This window comes from Gossypium hirsutum, chromosome A09, assembly GCF_007990345.1.
Source record: "Gossypium hirsutum isolate 1008001.06 chromosome A09, Gossypium_hirsutum_v2.1, whole genome shotgun sequence".
Lineage (NCBI taxonomy): Eukaryota > Viridiplantae > Streptophyta > Magnoliopsida > Malvales > Malvaceae > Gossypium > Gossypium hirsutum.
The window spans coordinates 51,348,484-51,373,321 of record NC_053432.1 but is presented as its reverse complement, the minus strand read 5'-3'; the positions used below and the strand labels follow the sequence as shown (position 1 = coordinate 51,373,321).

The 24,838-nt window shown below is 33.5% G+C and overlaps 1 non-coding gene across 1 annotated transcript; it reads left to right on the top strand.

Moving 5' to 3' along the window:
• Positions 1-2,906: 2,906 nt before the first annotated feature.
• LOC121206932 (small nucleolar RNA R71) lies at positions 2,907-3,013 on the top strand. The gene has a single exon (XR_005902103.1). It is a non-coding gene; the product is annotated as a small nucleolar RNA R71 (small nucleolar RNA).
• Positions 3,014-24,838: the final 21,825 nt, after the last annotated feature.

Sequence of the window (24,838 nt, the reverse complement as noted above, 5' to 3'; positions counted from 1 at the left end):
AAATTCACCATTTTCACCCAAAAATCAAAATAATTTCCATAGCTACCAAGAGAGAAAAATGTTAAGGAGACTATGGAAAGTTAGAATATTAAGTTGGATTCAAGAAATGGAAGCTGAAGGAGAGAGAAAATCAAGATGAAGATTGAAATCAATAGAAGAATGTAAGAACATCATGATTTCAATATATTTTTAAGTTTGATATTATTGAAAAAGCATGAGATTAATGTTAATGTAGAGTTTCCTTACATATGGTCCTATGTTCTTGATCTGTTAATAAAGAGAAAACAAGAGAAAGTGAAGAGAAATAGTGTAGAGAAAGAAAATAAGGGTGTTATAAACATGGTAAATAATATCTTGCACTAAAATAGTTTTCGATAGCAGCAGTAGTCTAACTTTGAAAAATCACCATAAATTGTACAAATCGAATTAGAAGACTAAAAAAATATAAAATTAAATATTATTGAGTCTAGTTTCTAATAGAAGAAACATTATAAGAAATGGATTTGTAAATCATAAGATATAATGAATTTTTTAAGACAAGGTCTGAATGAATTTGGGTTCCCCTGTTCTGAATTTGGAAAATCATAAAAAATTGGATAGAAATAATTATGGGCTTAAATTTATATTTTTAGAATCCTGAATGAGTATATTTTCAATATAAATAAACTAAAATATCATTCAAATTCTTTACGGGGAGATAATTAATTTTTAGTGAAGAAGGGTCATAACTGTCAGATAGTAGAATAGGGGTAACTTTAAAGAATAAACTGTATTTATTGGATAAACCAAAAATTCTGAAAATTTTATGTTAAGAATATATATTAGTCTAGTTTTAGGGAAAATTATTGGATCTTAATTTGGAGTTCTATAACTCCAGATATAAATAATTTAGTGACTATGACACAGATGGACAACTTGAATATTCATAAAAGTAAATAATAAAAATTATAGATGATGTTACTTCCAAGTGTGTTATATGCATTAAGTATGTGGAATGGATAGGAGGAGGAGGAAAATAGATATGAATATCTAGTTAGCATGACTAATTTGCAAGTTTTAGGCTTAAGGACTAAATTGAATAAAAGTAAAACTTTAAGGGGTAATTTTGTAAAAATATCAAAAATGACCAAATTGAAGGGAATGAATTGTTTTATTATCTAAATTAATAAATTGAATGAAATTTTCAATTTAAGATCGAGTGAAAATCGGGAAAATGGTAAATTACTAAAATACCCCTAAATCTTGATATTTCTGCAATTTCGCTAGGTAAGTTCGTGTAACTTGAATTATATTCTTAAATGTTTGAAATGTGTGTTTTTGATATGAATATGATTTGAATGTTCATTATATGAAAATTGATAAAACATTGATATATTTGATAAAAAAAAGGAAGAAATCTCGGTTGAATGAAAGGAAAATTCGATGGATCTCTGAAAAAGAATTGACGGTAAAAAGGATCTAGCCCGGACGGGTGATCCTATCCTGATATAGCCCTCCCGAAGAATATGTGGAAAATGGATTTAGCCCGGACGGGTAATCCGAATTAGGGTCTGAATTTAGCCTGGACTGGTAATTCAGATCCAAGCTCATTAGAGTAATTGTCGTTGCAGGGGATTTAGCCTGGACTGGTAATCCCAACAATACTCTATGAGTTTATATTATAGGGGATTTAGCCTGTACTGGTAATCCCACTGTAAGGATGAGGTTCGCGGGAGTGAGCTCTATGAAATGAAATGTGTAAGACCATGGTTGAAAGAACCATGGCAACATGAAATGAAATGTGTAAGACCATGGTTGAAAGATACCATGGCAACATGATATGAAATGTGTAAGACCATGGTTGAAAGATACCATGGCAACATGACGGGAAATGTGTAAGACCATGGTTGAAAGATACCATGGCAACGTGACATGAAAAGAATAAGACCATGGTTGAAAGATACCATGGCAACATGACATGAAAAGAATAAGACCATGGTTGAAAGATACCATGGCAACATGACAGAAAATGAGTAAGATCATAGTTGAAAGACACTATGGCATCATGTCAAAGATAATTAAGACTGTGGATGGGAGACGCTATGACATCTATTGAACAATTGATATTCAGGTAATATGTATCATATGACGAATGGTTATATGAAATGGTTGTGTGAAATGTTTACAAGAACTAGTCATATGGAAATATATGTACAAAATAGTTGTATGAAATAATTATGAAGATAGATAAACGAAATAAGAATAAGTACATGGAATATAATTTATGTTAAGTTTGATATAAACTTTACCGGAATAAATATACATAAAATATATGGAAATGATGGAACATGAAATATTGATATAATGAAATGATTGATATATACTTATGAAGAAACGGTAAGAGAATGATATGTTTCATGACATGTACATATATGATTATCTTTGATATGTTGATACAAGGAAATTATGTAAGTAAAGACAATTATTAAACTCAAGTGTGACATGTCGAGAAAATAAGTATATCAATCTTGAATTTATATGAAATATGTGAAAGTATACTAACAATGATGTCGTTTGACGCTTAGACAAGTGCCAAGCTATTAATTGAATGGTAACATGTTTAATTATAAGGAGCATTGAAATGGTAAGTACTTAGATGAAAATAAAATTTAAGATTTTGCGAAATTTTTTTTTCTATGATCCCAATTTAATTCCAGTTGGTTTCTAATGTATATTTGGGGCTTCGAGGGCCCAATAGAGAAACGTTATGATTATTTTCAAAATATGAATAATAAATGACTCAGAATTATCTGAAAATGTTCAGTAAACTCTGGTAATGCCTCATACCCTATTCCGGCAATGGATACGGGTAGGGGGTGTTACAATTTAGGCCATTGTAGAATTTCTGAACCTAAAGCCAAAGCGATAACCCATGGTGAGGGCACCTTCTCAGCAAGTCTTTGTATCTCTCCCATGCATTGTAGAGTGTTTCTAAGTCCATCTGCACAAACGAAGAGATATCATTACATAATTTAGCCATTTTAGCCAGTGAAAAATATTTTAGTAAAAATTTTTAGGTCATTTGTTCCCAAGTAGTAATTGACCCTCGTGGTAACGAGTTCAACAACTTTTTAGCTTTGTTCCTCAATGAGAAAGGGAATAACCGAAGATGAATGGCATCGTCAGAAACGCCATTAATTTTGAATGTATCGCATAGTTCTAAAAAATTTGCTAAGTGAGCGTTGGGATCTTCATCCTGCAAACCATCAAACTGAACAAACTATTGTATCATTTGAATTGTGTTAGGTTTCAGTTCAAAAGTATTTGCAGCTACAGCAGGTCTAACTATGCTCGATTCAGTTCCTGTTAAAGAAGGTTTAGCATAATCATACATAGTGCGTGGAGTAGGATTTTGATTAGCCACAATTGCAGGAGGTAGCTGATTGTCTTGGTTTTCAGCCATCTCTTCGGTTGGGGGTTGAGTATCATCTTCTTCCTCGTTCTCTATGTATCTTAAGCTTCGCCTTATTTCTCTTTGGTTTCTGCATACTGTGCGATCGATTTCTTCGTCAAAAAGTAGTGGTCCTGACGGGTTTCTTCTAGTCATAAACTATAAAAAGCTGCCAAGAGAAGGAAAAAGTAAATTAATAAATAATAATAATAATAAAATTAAATTAAATTGCAAGAAAAATAAATGGCTAAAGTAATAAAAATTGAGTGTTCCTAATATCTTAGTTCCCCGGCAATGGAGCCAAAAACTTGATCACGTGATTTCGTGATAGGTTTTAAATATTTATAATTACTCGTTCTTGAAACTAACTATTATCGCGATGTAGGAAAATGTACCTATCGAACAGTAGTATAGTTTTAGCAAGACCGGATTGTCGAACCCAAAGGAACTAAAAGTACTAGTAATGACTGTCTTTTTATTATCTAGCCTAAGAATAAAAAGGTTTTTGTTTTAACTAACTAATTATCTAAACTAAGAATCACATAGAATAGAATTCGGGAATTTCTTTTGGGGAAAATCGATTGACTTAAGACAATACCTAAGGAAAAATCAACCTAGACTTTACTTGTTATTCTGGCTCCGAATCGGACGATTTATTCATTCAACTTGTTCCGTAGAGATCCCTAAGTTATGTTATTATCCCTATTCAATACTAATAACGTCTAATCCCTAGATTGAATAATTGAGACCTTTCTCTAATTAACACCCTAGGGTTGCATTAACTCGATCTATGGATCCCCTTATTAGGTTTCATCCTAATCCGGCAAAATCTTGTCACCCTATGTCTAGGCGCGCAATCAACTCCGCTTAGTTATGACAAATGTACTCTTAGACAGGGTCTATTCCTCCTCTGAATAAGTACTTATCTTGAATCAGTATCTTGGGATATCAAAACAAGAATTAAGAACATATAATTAAGCACAAGTTAAATATTTATCATACGATTCAGAAAATAATAACAAGATTTGTCTTAGGTTTCATTCCCCTTAGGTATTTAGGGGTTTTAGTTCATAACTAAATAAGAAAACATCTCAGAATAATAAAGAATACAAAACATAAAGAAAACCCAAAACTCCTGAAGGGAAATTGAGGAGAGATCTTCAGTCTTGATGATGAATCCGGCTTCTGAGATGGATCAATTGGCTTCCTTGGAGTAATTCCTTACTCCCTACTCTGTGTGTCTTTTTTTTTCCTCCTCTAGGGTGTATTTACAAGCTTTGGAATGCTGAGAGCCCTCAAAATTAGCCTTTTCCAAATTGGACTCAACTTGAGCTTAGCAAGGACACGCTCGTGTGACACGCCCATGTTCGATTACTTTAGGTTGTGTTCGAGCCTGCCAAATTGACACGGCTGTGTGGTCTGCCCGTATGAAGAGGTCCAGGCCGTGTTGATTTCGTACGTACTTTGGCCCATTTTCTCCGTTTTTGGCCCGTTTCTCGTTCTGTTCGCTCTGTTTTGCTCTCCTAAGTATAAAACATGAAATTAAAGCATTAGGAGCATCGAATTCACCAATTCTGATGGGAAATCATCCATAAAATGCATTAAACATGGGGTAAAAATATGTATAAATTACGGTTTATCAATGACATGTTGCATGGGGTTAGGATTGTTATTTTGGAGGAAGTGTACTGTACTGATATGGTCGCAAGGGTCACCCAAGATGACTGTGGACCTATTGATGGCTCTAAGCTGTTCATACTGGTGCCAGCTTTGCTGCAATACTGTTTTAGTGTCGCAACCGGTGCTATTTGGTGTATAGGGATGGGTGGGTTGATTTTATCCCTATATGGTGTGTAGGATTAGTACAGAGATGGAGTGTAGAGGCTGGATTAGGTAGGATTTTCTGATTGCATACTGTATTGATTCGGTAATGAGCTAGACACCACTGATACTGTTACTGAAATAGGCTAAAGCCCTAACTGAAACTAAAAGGGCTTCGGTTTGAATTGTGTTTACTCTGATTGTTTGCTTATATGGGATTACACACTGAGTTTTTGTAAACTCAACCATCTATTTAACTGTATAGGTAATCCCCAGCCTTAGGTGGATCGGTGCTGCGAGGGACTCAATGGTGGCCACACAACTGCACTTGCTTTCTTATTTGATTTTAAAATTATAATTAGTTTAATTTGGGTAATTTTATGTAATAAGGCCTCTAAGGTTTTAAATTTTAATTTGGGATTTTTACTTGCTTTGATATAAACTGCTATTTGTAGGAAGAAGACGTGTTTTCAAAAGATAATTGTTTTTCAAAAACACCACGTCTTCTTAATATAATTCTAAAGCTTCTGCAACAAACATAGTTTTAAAGTGTAACAACAATCTAATATGATTTACAAATTTTCGTTAATGATATAATAAGGTTTTAATATATAACGGACTTTCCAATGAAATTATGGTTTTGAAAAACACTTCAATGTGACACTGCCAGATTCAGCCATAACGTCTAGGCCGAGTTTGGCGTGTTACACATTTGATACATTTATTTGGAGTACAAGACAATTCATCAAACAGTCTCATCATATTCTCGAGCCAGAACTCAATTCTCTCAGCATCATCATCAACTGTAGCCCGGAACTCTTCAGTCCCGTGTTTCCTAATCTTATTCACTAGCAGCTTATTCAATCAAATCGGATCTATCACTTGTGGTATAATTGGGATTTGTTGAGGAACATATGGGGGTGGAGGTTGTTGAGCAGCTGAATTCATTCAAACGAACTCCGTGAACCACTCACTCATCATTAGAAAGAAGGCTTGCTTAGCCTCTCCCCCTTGGATACTTGAAATAGGCCTAGAATCGGATGGCGCTGCCCCTTGAGAGGGAGCGGGCGCATTACTTTCAACATCGTCAGCTATAGCTCGATCGGGATCCATTTTTTATATAAAAACACATTTTAACTATCAGGAATCATCACACTATCGCAGTTTATATATATGGCATGTATAGCTAGACTCTGACACGTTACGTTAGTCCTAGAATCGACTAAACCGTAGCTCTGATACCAATTAAATGTAACACATTTAACCCGTATCCGTCACTGAAATAAGGTTACGAGGCATTACTGGATAAAACATACCATTCACATACATTTATATATTCATACCCAAAATCCATTCAAAACATTCACAATGTCCTTTATAAGGCTTTACGAGACCTTAAAACATGCTTAGAAGTGGTTCAGAACTAAACCGATAATTTTTGAAAACTTTGAGAAACTTAGAAAATTTTCAAACATATAAAGGTCACACGCCCGTGTGGACAGGCTGTGTGCCTCACACGGTCACCAGACATGCCCAATTCACAAGCTGTGTGAAAACAGGGCATACATACTGGCTTGTACCACACGGCCGGAGACACGCCCGCGTGCTATGGCCATGGAAAAATTAGGGAGGTTACTGACTTGGGTCACATGGCCGACCACACGCCTATGTGCTAGCTCGTGTGCCATACATAGCCAATTGACACACCCGTGTGTCTAGACCGTGTGGACAAAAATAGGCCATTTGAAAAGCCAATTTGCCACCCTTCTCAAGCACACCTAAACCACAATAACTTACATAATTTATATACATTCAAAGGCAACCAAAAAATGCCATTTAGTACACAAAACATGTCATCTTATTCATATTCATTTCAATACTCAAAACCATGACCAAAATCATATTGAAACATTATATCAAAACCAACTATTGCATTTATCTTCACATTTTATTACCTATTTTAATATCACAAAACATTCCCTCACAACGTCTTATAATCAAGCCACAACATTTCATTTTTCAAGCATTAACAACTAACCAAATGAACAATCATTTAGCTATATCACAACTATGGCAAACATACCAAAATAAGCCAACATATAAAGCATTATATACATCACATATATTACTTATCCAACACATAATTCAAGCCAACTTAAATGACCATTCACACCAACATTTACAAGTCAAATCTCATGGCTAATATCATGACTCAAAACATACAAAAATGACACTAGCTTATACATGCTATATACCATATATACAAAGCTCAAAAAGTATCAACAAGTAGTCGATAGTGTGATGACGGTTCCTGATGATCCCCAATGCCCGAATCTATAAAACATGGAAAGAACAAACAAAGTAAGCTGTAGAATCTTAGTAAGCCATATACAAATAAATTCATCACATGAATATTTGCATAAAAAATCAAATATGCTAAACATAGCTATTGACATTCAAATTCACAAACCGTTCTTATTGAACATATATTCAATATCTTAATCGGGTTCATCAAATACTTTCCCTTTCAATACTCATGTAAATCTTGTACATACCTGAGTCACTTAGCTTAATCACATATATTTTCTCAACTTGACTTTGCCTGTTGAACCATTCGGAATCGTTAAAGATACTCAAAATCACATAAAGCTCGTACAATGCCATATCCTATATATGGTCTTACATGTTATCACATATTGATGCCACTGTCCCTAACAAGGTCTTACACGAAATTGACTAACGATACCAATGTCTTAGAAATGGTCTTACACGTATTCACAATACAATGCCAATGTCCCGGACATGGTCTTACATGTAATCACATCTCGGTAACTTAATGTCATGACATTTGTATCCTATACTATTCCTAAGGTTCGTACGGAACTTTCGGATATCACAACTCTGTCGATTCATGCTCGTAATTACTCATTCAACATTCATAGCAATTCAATCATAATAAAACATATATAACTCAATGTAAAGACGTTTATTTGCATCTGAAATTTCCTCATATATACACTAAACAGATCGGATCGACTATTCGACAACTTTTGATTTCCCCAGATCTAAATCTGATTTCTTTGTTTCTTGATCTATACTGTAACACCCCTAACCCGTGTCCGTCGCTAGACTGGGGTTACGAGGCATTACCGGAAAAGGTAAAACTCACACACTTTCACATAGTCTATCAAACCATATTCAAAAATATACATTTGTAACTTCAGTTTATCAAATCTTGAAACATTAATACACAAAGCACAAATCAACTTTATTAAACTCACATATATCCATTTTATTATCTTATAACAAAATTACTATTCATACGGTAAGTTTTCAATACAGAATCTAAATATTTAAAACATGCTAATCATATATGCTATTTTCCATGCCAACTTTATTTTTCAATAATACTATACACACATAAAACATTTTACAGCATCTAATTCGTATATTCAATAATCAAGCCATACCATATACCTAGTTATAAAATTCAACACAGAGCTATGGACACAAGACCATAATAATTTAAGCTCTCTTGAGCACAAATAATAACTATACATACATTCATTTTGCATGCCAAATTACCAAACTTAAAACACATACACATAACCAATAAGTTAAATAGTTATTTGGTCATTTATAATATCTTCAATTCATTAAATGTAATTATACCATATACCGTATCACATATTCAACAAGCCAAAAATACTTATACGCATAATTCATTATTTCCAACCAAATCACCAACACAATTGTTATATGCATACGTTCTTAATATAACTACTATTAGCCAAATATGGATATATGACATTTACCATTTCCAAGCAAATTTTACAAGTCAAATTGTATATCAAATTTTGTGTCAATACTAAAACACACCAAATAACTAAATTCACTATATAGAAAAGTCATCACATAACTTATCAAAACATGTACTGCATATCACATATTAATCCATTTTTAATCTTAATTTTCGAATACAACCATCCATAATATCATGCATTTCATACACATATCTTATATCAATAAAATACATATTACCTTTAGACATGATCAACTATATACATATCAATAAAATACATCTTATATCAAACACCTTACACCTATATATATATCAAACACCTCACACCTATATATATATATATCAAGACCTAAATTTACTTAAACTTAAACATTATACTTAGGCATTTTCGCATGGATTTATATACATACACAAACCAAAATTCAGCATTTCAAAATATAACCTAGCCTATACATGCCATAAGTTCGAGTTCAACTTATAAAAGTACCGAAACAGTAGATAGTGTGATGGACTATGCTGACGATCCCCGAGCTCGTAACTTGATTCCAAAATCTATAAAACAAAGACAAACATACATACACAATAAGCTATCATGGCTTAGTAAGTCATAAGCAAATAAACAACTCAATGATATAATCAACTCATTTAAACTAAACCAAATTATAATATCATTATCACATTTAGTCTCAAACTTACAATTTCATATATATAACATATACTTTCATACATAAATGTTACCTTGGCAGAATACTCATATAATTATATTAACAAAATATCATTCAATTTTCAAAGCCAAAATGTCATTATATAACCAAGTATACTTACACTCATATACACAAGCTGATGAATCAAAATATGATATCATATACATACACTTATTATATGGTCGAATATACTATACAATACTCATATATTTGCTTTAGTAACTTGTATACTTTATATTTCATATCAAATAACCAACTTACCCTATTTTCAAATAGGTGATTAACTGACTCATACCTGATCGTTTTAGCTCATTTTACACCTTCGATCATAACTTATCATTGCCGGTTGAAACATTAGGGATCGAATAGGATACTCAGATAATCACATATATCGAACAATGGCAATGTTCCAAACATGGTCTTACATGCTATCTCATATCGATGCCTCTGTCCTAAACAAGGTCTTACACGAATCGGATACGATGTCGAGGTCCCAGACATGGTCTTACACGTAACCACACATATTGATGCCAATGTCCTAGACATGGTCTTACACGAAAACACATATATCGATGCCAACGTCCCAGACGTGGTCTTACATGAAAACATAAATTGGAATCCTATGGTCCGTAAGGGACTTTTGGACTTCATAACTCAGTCGAAACAAATTCGTTAACATAGCACCCAAGCTTATTTACATTCGGCTAACATATATATATTTTCAAATAATTGATTTCAGCATATAGAAACCGTATTTATTTAAAATTAACAATATCTATTTGTTTATAAACTTACCTCGGACGATGAAAATCGGAACGGGACAGCTAGTCGACAACTTTAGCTTTCCTCCGATCCAAATTTGATTTCTTTGGTTCTTAATCTAAACATATTCAAATTAAACTCATTCAAACATAGTTTCACTCATTTTAGTCCAAAAACACATAAATGGGCAAATTACAATTTTACCCCTGACATTTTACACTTTTTACAACTTAGTCCAAATTGCACAAACACAAAACATACAAAATTTGCATATACCATGCTTAGGCTGAATCTTCCTTGTGTTCATATAATTCCATATATTTTATTTATTTCACATTTTAGTCCCTCAATTTATTATTTTTGTAATTTAGTCCTAGTTACTCAAAATCATCAAAAATTCCAATACAAAATATGTTAATCCAAAACATATCTTTCATATTTCATCAACTAACATTACATAGCTCAAATATTCATCAATGGCATAACTCAAAATATTCATCAAAATAAAAAATTCAAGCATGAGCTTTGTAGATAACATAGCAACAATCTCAAAAACAAAAAAATTATAAAAAATCGAGCTAGTTACATACCTTGATTGAGCTTAACAAATGGCCGAACCCTTAAAGCTTTCTTTTCTTTCTTATTTTCTTTAGTTTCGGTCAAACAAAATAATTTGAACACAAATGTCTTTATTTTATGTTTTATGATATTATAACTTATTAATTAATTTACATATATAACCTTTATAATAAAATGTAAAACCATTATAAAACATGTCCAAAACCGTCCACTCCTATATTCAATGGTATAATTACATTATAAATACCTCCATTTTAAAAGACAAGAACAATTCAGCCCCTTCACAATTTACCACCAAATTTTCATTTTACGCGATTAAGTTATTTTATTAAATCGAGCACTCAAACGACAAAATTAAATTACGAAAATTTAACAGATATAAATTCACACATAATAAACACAGAAAATAATTTTTAAATATTTTTCTGACTCGAATTCGTGGTCAAAAAACCACTTTTCTGAATAAGGTCTAAATCAGGCAATTACAACTCTCCCCTTTAGTAATTTTTGTCCCCGAAAATCTTATTGGTGAATAGGTTCGGATAATGCTCTTTCATTGCATCCTCTGGCTCCCACATCGCTTCCTCAACTCCGTGTTTATTCCATAGTACTTTAACAATGGAATTTTCTTATTTCGTAATTCCTTAACCTCGCAAGCTAGAATGCGAATCAGTTCTACCTCATATGTCATATCGGACTTAATCTCAATCTTTGACGGACTAATCACATGTGAGGGATCAGATCGATATCTAAGAAGCATCGATACATGGAATACATTCTGGATCTTTTCTAGCTCAGGTGGAAACAACAGTCTATAAGCAACCGTCCTAATACCCTCTATAATCTCATACAATCCTATAAATCTCAGACTCAATTTTCCTTTACGACCAAATCTGAGTATTTTCTTCCAGGGTGAGACTTTCAAAAAGACTTTTTCCTCGATCTGAAATTCTATATCTTTTCGTTTCAAGTTTGCATACGATTTCTGACGATTTGACGCTGTTTTCAGACTTTTGTGGATCACTTTTACTTTCTGTTCAATTTCTCTGATTAAATCAACCCTTTGTATCTTGTTTTCACTGAGCTTAGTCCAATACAATGGTGTACGACATTTACGACCGTAAATTCAATCAGAGGTAAGTATTGTTCCCACGTACCTTCGAACTTGAGAATGCAACATCTTAACATATCCTCAAGAACCTGAATGATTCGTTCAGACTGACCATCTGTTTACGGATGGAAAGCTGTGCTGAAATGTAATTTCGTACCTAGAGCATCTTGCAGTTTCTTCCAAAACTGCGATGTAAACCTCGGATCTTTATCTAAAACAACAGAAATAGGCACTCCGTGTAATCTCACAATCTGAGAAACATACAATTCAGCTAGCTTATCAAGCGAGTAATTTGTGCGAACTGGAATAAAATGAGCCGATTTAGTCAATCTATCCACAATAACCCAGATTGCATCTCTTTTGCTCAGTGTCAACGGTAAGCCAGATATAAAATCCATTGTGACTCTGCCCCATTTCCACTTAGGTATCATGATCAGCTGAAGCAATCCAAAAGGTACCTGATGCTCGTCTTTTACTTGTTGACAGATTAAACGTTTCAAAACAAAGTCAGAAATGTCTCGTTTCATACCATGCCACTAGTAAAGCTGTTTCAGATCATTATACATCTTCGTATTACCTGGGTGAACAGATAACTGACTACTGTGAGCTTCGTTCAAAATCATTTGAATCAACTCTAAATTTCTCGGGACACATATTTGATTTCTGAATCTCAAAAAACCCTCAACATCAACTTTGAACTCTGAATCAACATTTGAATCACATTGAGCTCGCTTTGTTAACAAATCATCATCCACTTTCTGAGCATTACAGATCTCTTAAACAAATAACGGTCTTGCTTTTAAATCAGCTATTATCGAGCCATCACCAGACATAGCCATATGTGCATTCATTGCATGCAAAGCAAACAATGATTTTTGGCTTATAGCATCAACAACAACATTAGCCTTTCTCGGATGGCAATTAATCACAACCTCGTAGTCTTTTAACAACTCTAACCATTGACGCTGTCTCAAATTCAGATCTTTCTGGGTCATCAAATATTTCAGGCTTTTGTGATTAGAATAAACATGAAATTTCTCACAGAACAGATAGTGACGCCATATATTCAATGCAAACATAATAACTGCCAATTCCAGATCATGCGTTGGATAATTCTTTTCATGTAGCTTTAACTGTCTCGAGGCATAAGTTATGACTTTGCCTTCCTGCATCAAAACACAGCCCAAACCATTTAAAGATGCATCACTATAGATAACAAATTCTTTACCCAATTCTGGCTGAACTAGCACTGGAGCTTCGGTCAACAGAGCTTTCAACTAATCAAAGCTTTTCTGGCACTTTTCTGACCACTCAAATTTAACATCTTTCTGTAATAGCTTTGTCATCAGGGTTGCAATCATAGAGAAACGTTTCATGAACCGTCTATAGTAACCAGCAAGTCCCAGAAAACTTCAGACTTCAGAAACATTTCTCGGAGGTTTCCAATCAAGTATAGCCAAAATCTTACTTGGATCAACACAAATACCTTATGCTGATACAACATGTCCCAGAAAACTGACTTCGTGTAACTAGAATTCACATTTATTAAACTCTGCATACAACTATTTATCTCGTAAAGCCTGTAACACAAGTCTCAGATGTTTGGCATGCTCGGTTTCATCATGGTAATAGATCAAAATATCATCTATGAATACAACCACAAATCGTTCCAAATACTGTCTAAAGATTCAGTTCATCAAATCCATGAAAACAATAGGTGCATTAGTAAGTCCAAAAGGCATAACCAAAACTCATAGTGTCCGTACCTCGTTCGGAAAGTAGTCTTTGGCACATCGAAGTTTTTAACTCGCAACTGATAGTAGCCAGATCTCAAATCTATCTTTGAAAACATTGTAGCCCATTTCAGTTGATCAAATAGGTCATCAATCCATGGCAACGGATATTTATTCTTAATAGTCACCTTATTGAGTTGTCTATAGTCGATACACATTCTCATAGTTCTGTTTTTCTTTTTCACAAATAAAACTGGTGCACCCCAGGGAGAAAAACTCCGTCGCGCGAAACCTCTATCTGCCACTTCTTGCAACTGAGCTTTTAATTCTTTTAATTCAGTAGGTGCCATTCTGTATGGAGCTATCGATATCAGAGTCAGCCCTGGCATTAACTCAATACCAAATTCTACTTCTCAGATAGGTGGCAAACCCGACAATTCTTCAGGAAACACATCCAAATACTCGCACACAACTGGTACTGATTCAATCTTTCTTTCAGCCACTTTACTATCAAGCACATACGCAAAGTAAGCTTCACAACCTTTTCTCACATACTTCTGAGCTAACATCGAAGATATCACTGCTAGTAAACCATTCAGATCATTATATTTAATCTAGATAATCTCATCATTCTGACACTGTAAATCAATAGTCTTTCTTTTGCAATTTACAACAGCATCGTGCAAAGTCAACCAATCCATATCTAGAATTATGTCGAACTCATCAAATGCTAACAACATCAAATCAGCCAAAAAAACGAACCTCGAATCATCAAAGGACAATTCTTACACACTTTTTCAACTATTACACATCAGCCCAAGGGGTTCGATACTCTAATCACAAACTCAGTAAACTCAACAGGCAAAGTCTTACTGAATACTAAAGACTCACACACATGAGAATGAGTCGAACCAGGATCAATCAATGCAATTACACGAGTATCATAGAGAGTGAATGTACCAGTAATAACATCTAGGGATGAAGCCTCCTCGCATGCGCATATGGCATAAGCTCTGGCAGGTACACGAGCCTCGGATCTAACTGCTGTATCTTTAATCCCTCTTTGGCTACTACTCATATTACCCATATTTCTGGGTGGTCTACCTCGAGCTATAGTATTACCCGATCTCGTATTCTATACTAGATTTTGTTCAGTTAACTCAAGGCATTCACGAATAAAATGATCCGTCGATCTGCATTTAAAATAGGCTCGATCATGTAATCTACATCTGCCAAGATGTCATTTACCATAATGTTTACACTCGGGTTTATTCGATCTAACATTACCAACACTAGCTACTGAGATAGCTCTCGAGCTCACAAGTGGTCTATCTCGATCCCGTCTAGAATAACTCGAAGTAGCATTAGAACGGCTAAAATCATCTCGAAACTTCTTTTATGTTGACTGAAATGACTTATTCGATGATCTCGTACATGAATCTCTAGCTTCAAAGTCAGCTTTTCTTTTCTCTTTCCTAAGCTCTTCGGCTTTGTAGGCTCGCTCAACTAATACTACGAACTCTTTTATTTCAAGTATGCCAACTAGCAGTTTAATATCTTCATTCAACCTGTCTTCAAATCTTTTACACATTATGGCTTCGATCGAAACACACTCTCTGGCATACCGATTGAGTCTCACAAATTTTCGTTCATATTCTGCCACAGTCATGCGACCCTATTTTAACTCGAGAAATTCCTTGCGCTTCTGATCAATGAATCTCTGACTGATATATTTCTTACGGAACTCAATCTGAAAGAAGTCCCCAGTCACCCGTTCTTTCGGAACCACCGATACTAGTGTATTCCACCAGTGATATGCAGTGTCTTGTAGTGAAGATATGGAACATTTTAAGCACTCATCTGAGGTACAAGATAACTCATCAAACACACAGATAGTATTATCAAGCCAGAATTCAGCTCGCTCAACATCATCATCATCAGTAGCACTGAATTCTTCAACCCGTGCTTTCTGATTTTATCAATAAGAGGCTTATGTAATCTCAACGGATCACTCACTTGAGGCATAGCAGGTATCAGAGAAGGATTAATCGGGGGTGGAGGTTATTGTACAACCGGATTCGTCCGGATATACTGAGTAAACCAGTCGTTCATCATTTCATAAAAGACTTGCTTAGCCTCTCCCTCTTGGTTACTCGAGGTTGGTCGAGAATCAATCGGCGTTGTTCCTTGCACAGTAGCAGGCGCTATAGTCTCGACATCATCAGCTACAGCTCTGTCGGGATCCATTTACTATATTAAAACACATTTTCAGATCTCAGAAGTCATCACATTATCGCAGTATAAAATATGACATGTATAGCTAGACTCACACGTGCTACGTTAGTCCTAGAATCGACTAAACCGTAGCACTGATACCAATCAAATGTAACACCCCTAACTCGTATCCGTCACCGGACTGGGGTTACGAGGTATTACCGAAAAAGATAAAACTCACACACATTCACACAGTCTATCAAACCATATTAAAAAATATACATTTGTAACTTCAGTTTATCAAATCTTGAATCATTAATACACAAAGCACAAATCAACTTTATTAAACTCACATATATCTATTTTATTATCTTATAACAAAATTACTATTCATATGGTAAGTTTTTAATACAGAATCTAAATATTTAAAACATGCTAATTATATATGCTATTTTCTATGCCAACTTTATTTTTCACTAATATTATACATGCATAAAACATTTTACAGCATCTAATTCGTATATTAAATAATCAAGCCATACCATATACCTAGTTATAAAATTCATCATAAAGTTATGGACATAAGAACATAATAATTTAAACTCTCTTGAGCACAAATAATAACTATACATACATTCATTTTGCATGCCAAATTACCAAACTTAAAACACATACACATAACCAATAAGTTAAATAGTTATTCGGTCATTTATAATATCTTCAATACATTATAAATGTAATTATACCATATACCGTATCACATATTCAACAAGCCAAAAATACTTATACGCGTAATTCATTATTTCCAACCAAATCACCAACACAATTGTTATATGCACACGTATTTAATATAACTACTATTAGCCGAATATGCATATAGACATTTACCAATTCCAAGCAAATTTTACAAGTCAAATTGTATATCAAATTTTGTGTCAATACTAAAACACACCAAATAACCAAATTCACTATATAGTAAAGTCATCAGATAACTTATCAAAACATGTACTGCATATCACATATTAATCCATTTTCAATCTTAATTGTCGAATACAACCATCCATAATATCATGCATTTCATACACATATCTTATATCAATAAAATACACATTACCTTTGGACATGATCAACTAAAACCATTCTTTAGACATATTCTCAACTAGTAACAAATATATATCAAACACCTCACACCTATATATATATATATCAAGACCTAAATTTACTTAAACTTAAACATTATACTTAGGCATTTTCGCATGGCTTTATATACATAAACAAACCAAAATTAACATTTTAAAATATAACCTAGCCTATACATGCCATAAGTTTGAGTTCAACTTATAAAAGTACCGAAATAGTAGATAGTGTGATGGACTATGCTGACGATCCCGGAGCTCATAACTTGATTCCAAAATCTATAAAACAAAGACAAACATACATACACAATAAGCTATCCTAACTTAGTAAGTCATAAGCAAATAAACAACTCAATGATTTAATCAACTCATTTAAACTAAACCAAATTATAATATGATTATCACATTTAGTCTCAAACTTACAATTTCATATATAACATATACTTTCATACATAAATGTTACCTTCGCCGAATACTCATATAATTATATTAACGAAATATCATTCAATTTTCAAAGCCAAAATGTCATTATATAACCAAGTATACTTACACTTATATACACAAGCTCACGAATCAAAATATAATATCATATACATACACTTATTATATGGCCGAATATACTATACAATACTCATATATTTACTTTGGTAACTTGTATACTTTGTATTTTATATCAAATAACTTACCCTATTTTCATATAGGTGATTAACTAACTCATACCTGATCGTTTTAGCTCATTTTACACCTTCGATTCACAACTTATCGTTGCCCGTTGAACCATTAGGGATCGAATAGGATACTCAGATAATCACATATATCGAACAATACCAACGTCCCAGACATGGTCTTACATGTTATCTCATATCGATGCCACTGTCCCAAACAGGGTCTTACATGAATCGAATACGATGCCGATGTCCCAGACATGGTCTTACACGTAACCACATATATCGATACCAACGTCCTAGACGTGGTCTTACACGAAAATACATATATCAATGACAACTTCCCAGACGTGGTCTTACACAAAAACACAACTCGGAATCCTATAGGTCGTATGGGGCTTTCGGACGTCATAACTCAGTCGAAACAAATTCGTTAACATAGCTCCCAAGCTTATTTGCATTTGGCTACTATATATATATATTCAAATAACTCATTTTAGCATATAGAACTCATATTTATTTAAAATTAACAATATCTATTTGCTTATAAACTTACCTCGGACGATGAAAATTGAAACGGGACGACTAGTCGACAACTCTAGTTTTCCCCGATCCAAATCTGATTTCTTTGGTTCTTGATCTAAACATATTCAAATTAAACTCATTCAAACATAGTTTCACTCATTTTAGTCCAAAAACACATAAATGGGCAAATTATAATTTTACCCCTGACATTTTACACTTTTTACAATTTAGTACAATTACACAAAACACAAAACCTGCAAAATTTGCATATACCATGCTTAGGCCGAATCTTCCTTGTGTTCATATAAGTCCATATATTTCATTTATTTCACATTTTAGTCCCTCAATTTATTATTTTTGTAATTTAGTCCTAATTACTCAAAATAATCAAAAATTCCTATACAAAATATGTTAATCCAAAACATATCTTTCATATTTCATCAACTAACATCACATAGCTCAAATATCCATCAATGGCATAACTCAAAATATTCATCAAAATGAAAAATTCAAGCATGGGCTTTGTAGGTAACATAGCAACGATCTCAAAAACTTAAAAATTATCAAAAACTGAGCTAGTTACATACCTTGTTTGAGCTTAACAAATGGCCGAACCCTTAAAGCTTTCTTTTCTTTCTTATTTTCTTTAGTTTCGGTCAAACAAAACAATATGAACACTAATGTCTTTATTTTATGTTTTATGATATTATAACTTATTAATTAATTAACATATATAACTTTTATAATAAAATGTAAAACCATTATAAAACATGTCGAAAACCGTCCACTCCTATATTCAATGGTCTAATTGCATTAAATACCTCCATTTTAAAAGACAACAACAATTCGGCCCATTCACAATTTACCACTAAATTTTCATTTTACGTGATTAAGCCCTTTTATTAAATCGGCACTCAAACGACAAAATTAAATTACGAAAATTTAACAGATATAAATTCACACATAATAAACACAGAAAATAATTTTTAAATATTTTTCTGACTCGGATTCGTGGTCCTGAAACCACCGTTCTGAATAAGGTCTAAATCGGGCTGTTACATATACACATTCAAAATTAATTCTTTTATTCATCAACACATTCAATTTCATCCAAAACACACAATTTGGGACATTTTGCACATTAACCCCTATAATTTCATATTTTTTCAATTTAGTCCCTATTTCATAAAAACGCAATTTATAACAATTTCAACTAAACCCAAGCTAGCCGAATATCTATAGGCTCCATAACAGCCCATATTTATCAATATTTCACACATTTAACCACACATTTTACACTTTTCAAAAATTAGTCCTTTTTATGCAATTTCACTAAAAATTACTTTACAAAACATGTATATTAAACACCAAGCTTGCTTAATTCATCATCAAACATCATAAAACTCATGGATTCATCAATGGCATTTTTCAAAATCACTAACAATTTCAGAAATTAAGACATGGGCTAGCTAGAACACGAAACAACGATCACAAAAACATAGAAATCATCAAAAACCGATCAAAAATGGACTTACAATTAAGAAATGAAGTAGCCGAATATCACCAACCCTAAAATGGTGTTCTTCTTTTTCTAGACACGGTAAAAAAGATGAACAACACTCATCTTTTAATTTTTGTTTTATTAATACTATGTTTAATATATCATTTACAACATTAACCTTTAATAATAATAACTTATAACACTTATTATAAGCCCAAAAATGTCCATTTAAACACCTAATGGTCTAATTACAACTTAGGTACTTCTAATTTAACAAACTATAGCTATTAGGCACATTAACAAATAGCACACAAGTTTTACACTTTACGCGATTAAATCCTTTTCTCGAATTAACCACTTAAATGATAAAATTAGAACACGAAATTTTCACACATATATATTCACATGCTATAAACACCACAAATAATATAAAAATAATTTTATGACCTCAAATTTATGGTTTCGAAACTACTGTTTCGATTTAGCTAAAATCGGGCTGTTATAGCCATGACACACGCCCGTGTCTCGAGGTCGTGTCCTTCACACGGCTGAGACACACGACCGTGTCTCATGCCCGTGTGCTCAATACTGAGCGTTCTATTTTATAACAATTTAGGTGCAGGGGACACACGGCCGGATCACATGCCCATAGGGCTGACCGTGTGTCACACACGGCCTAGACAAACGCTCGTGTGTCTACCTGTGTGGACAATAATAAGGCCATTTACCAAGCCATTTGCCACCCTTATTCACACATACACTTACCCCAATTCAAAGGCACAAAACAATACATACTTAGGCAACCAAAACATCCACATTCATGGTTAAAAAATATCAACTTTATATTTTTATCTAACATATTCACTACATTTATTAAGCCCTAAATCAAACATACAAATCTCACATTCATTAGGCTTCATTCAATTACTATCTAGTTACCAAATTATACTTAAATTCCTCATCCCATCAATAGGTCACAATTCCAAACATTACACAATCATGCCATAAATCACATTTCCAAATATTTCACATTCACTGAGCATACCATGATCATATCACCATAGACATTAATACATATATGAATATACTTAGGCTTACAACCATGCTGCCACTATAAGCCAATTTACATGGCCAAATAGCGAAACAAGCTTTTGACAATTACAAGCCATTACATTGGCTAAAATCATATGACGCATATAACAAAATGACCAAGTCCCTATACATGCCATAACTCAAAATACTTGAATTCAGCAATACCCAAAATGATAGCTTGATAGTGTGATAGGATCTCCGATGATCTTCAACATGAGCTAGCTTCACGGCACTATAAAACATGGGAAAAGAAGAGGGGTAAGCTATATAGCTTAATAAGTCTTTATGAACATAATAAACAACTTTTACCAGTCATTTACCCGGTCTACACTATAAACACACAAAAAAATAGTATAAATTGCTATAAACTTCATAGTTATAAATTATTCAATCACATTGTTTGCTATATCGATTTGCAAGCATAATTTAACATGTCTTGACTTTAGCCTAACAGTTGTAACCTATCCATTATAATCGATTACCACAATCAACCAATCATTTCAAACCTTATAATAAAAATACACATCAATTATTTTTTGCTATATCAATTTTCAAGCATATATTTTAACATCTTTCAATTGTTAAAGCTCATATCTTCTCATACTTCCATAGTCATTTTAATAGGCAATTATGCCAATCATTATTTTTTCTCATATCAGATAAATCACAATTTGTGTGAATAAAACATGCTATATCATAACTCAATTTGGCCCTGAAGCCCATCACATGATCCTCAACCAAATTTATCATGAATTTCATACGTCACAAGTATAAGCCAAAAACCACAAGGTTTTCACAAAATCATTCTCATGGAAATCATGAACTCACAATTTCATGAAGTCAATGCATGTAACACCCCTTACCTGTGTCCGACACCAGGACAAGGTATGAGGCATTACGGGACTTAAATATACACATACATGTAAAAATCGGGCCATAAAATTTCTTTTTAATTCAAAACTTTTCATACACATGCATAATGTCCCATACACGGGCCTACGATGCCCTAAACATGCATTGAAAGTAGTCAGGGACTAAACCGAGAACCTTAGAAAGTTTTGAGAAAACTTAGAATTTTTTTCCATGAAATAGGGTTACACACCCAAGTGAGCACAGGGACACACCCGTGTGCCTAGGACATGATCGTGTCCTCAGGCTATTTAATTCTCTGACTATGACGTCAGCAACCAAAATTTAACTACATGGCCAAGCCACACACACCCGTGTGCTAGGCCGTGTCATCCACACGGCTGAGACACGACCGTGTCCCTGCCTGTGTGGCTAACACTTAGGCTATTTTCCAAGCCTTTGTTACCATTAATCCCTCATATCTTTACACACATCAAAGTTATACATCATGACATCATTTTAATGATTTAGCAGACTTTACTAAGGTGTATTCTTAGCTTTAACATGCTATCATTCACAAGTTTCACATACTCATATAATATCAAGCCTGGACACATTAATACATATTCATTGACCTTGTCAGGTAACCTTATTTAAACATTAAGCATTCATGTTCAATCATCATCGTCTTATTTCTATACCATACAATTACTTCATGGCTATAACCATTTTGATTGGTCATGAAGCATTTATCATGCACACATGTCTTAACACCAATCATGCATGTGCCACAAGCATAAAAACACATCATCGCATCACAAGCAGTAGAAATTATCATGAATAACTAGGCTTACAAACCACAATCATTATAAGCCACATCTCATGGCTATATACAATGAATCAATATAAGCCAATAATTTGGCTAATCATAACAACATCTATCCTAAAAACTAAGTCCCTATACATGCCACTCACTTGAAGGTGTTTAATGCACATATGTCAATACTCCAAAGGTGAGGGTTTGACAGAGTAATGCTCCCTTCGACGATCTCCAACCTGGAGCTAACGTGAAAACACTAAACAAATGAAAAGGATAGGGTAAGCTTTGTAGCTCAGTAAGACCGTATGAAAATAATAAGCAATTTATCAACTTGCTTCTCAAGGTAATACAACCTTATTTGCATTTTTACTTATGTTCCAGTCAAGTTGTTTTCTCGAGTCATAGTTACCAAATTATTTATATCCAGAGCCACGGAACTCAAAATTAAGATCCGCAAATTTTACGTAAAACTAGACTCACTTATATTCTTACCATAAAATTTTTAGAATTTTTGGTCTAGCCAATAAGTTTATTCCTTAAAGTTACCCTTTTTTGCTATCTAACAGTTTTGACCCATCTTCACTAAAAATTAATTATCTCATAATACGAGACTCGGATGACTTTTTGTCTATTTTTCTTGAAAATAGACTCATTAAGAATTCTAAAAATATAAATTCAAACCCATATCTATTTTTGTACAATTTTCAATGATTTTCTCAAATCATAACAGGGGATTTCTAAATCATTCTGACTCTGTCCCACAATAATTTAAATATTTCATAATATAAAACTCTTTTGCTTACACCATTTCTTCTATGTGAAACTAGACTCATTAAGATTTAATTTCATATTTTATTCAGCCTCTAACTCAATTTCTAAAATTTTTGGTGGATTTTCAAGGTCATACAACTTCTACTGTCCAACACTATTTTGGTGCAATATAATGATAACTATCATGAGTTCACTTTCGACTAATCATGAACTCACCATTTCATGAATTCCATGTTCAAATTCACAATATAAGTTAACATGATATTGCAACAAAATTTATAATCATAATTCATACATCTTAGCTCACCGATGTCTCAACATTTCAAAGTCTTGATAACTATAAGTTTGGTGCACATACCTGTACTCATCGTAATATATCATATAACCATACCTCTTTAACATGCCCTCCTCGAGACTTTCATCACATCTATTGCATTACCTGTTGAACCCTCGGAATACTATTGGATACGCAGAAAACTTGCACATAAGTGCCACATATACATACGTAGCCAAAGCTCCCTCATAACATGTAACGCTCACAATGGAGCTACTCACAGGTGTGCTCATAAAAGCTATCAGTCAAGGTGTAGCTACACGGGCTGCTCACACAAGCTTTTAGGTATCAGACCAACTCAAAGATTACCTAGCCACCGGCAAGACACACAAGACCATTGCCCGGAACCCAATTACATGTATCGCATCCATTATGAACTCGAACCAATTCAACGAGCTCAGATGCTTCATATATATATCACGAACTTGGACTAACTCAACAAGTTTGGATTTCTTAATTCCTAGTGGCATGTCACTTGTACCCTAGACTATTCCTAAGGTTCAGACAGGATTTTTCGATACTCTATCTTTGTCGAACTTACTCGAAGTGTCGATCTCACTATCCATAGTATCAATTGCTCTTTCATAGCATAATAAGGCATAACTCAAATACCAAATAAGCTTTTAAGAATTTACATAACACATATCACACATTGCATATATCACTTGTCATGGATCAACATTTTCTTGCATTTCATGTAATATTTTCCCATGTCATATTTCCACATCATATACACCATTTTATCAACTTTTCCCATATATATATTAAATCATACAATATATGCAACAATAGTAAATAATTATAATTCAAACATAACATTGCACTATTATTATCATACGAACTTACCTCGAATGTAAATTTCGGCCAATTACTCCATTATAGTCCATAACCTTGTACTTTCCGATTTAAGCCCAAAACTCAATTTCTTTAATCTAACATGATTAAATTCACTCATTTAATCATTATTATTTAAAAATCCTATAATTCAC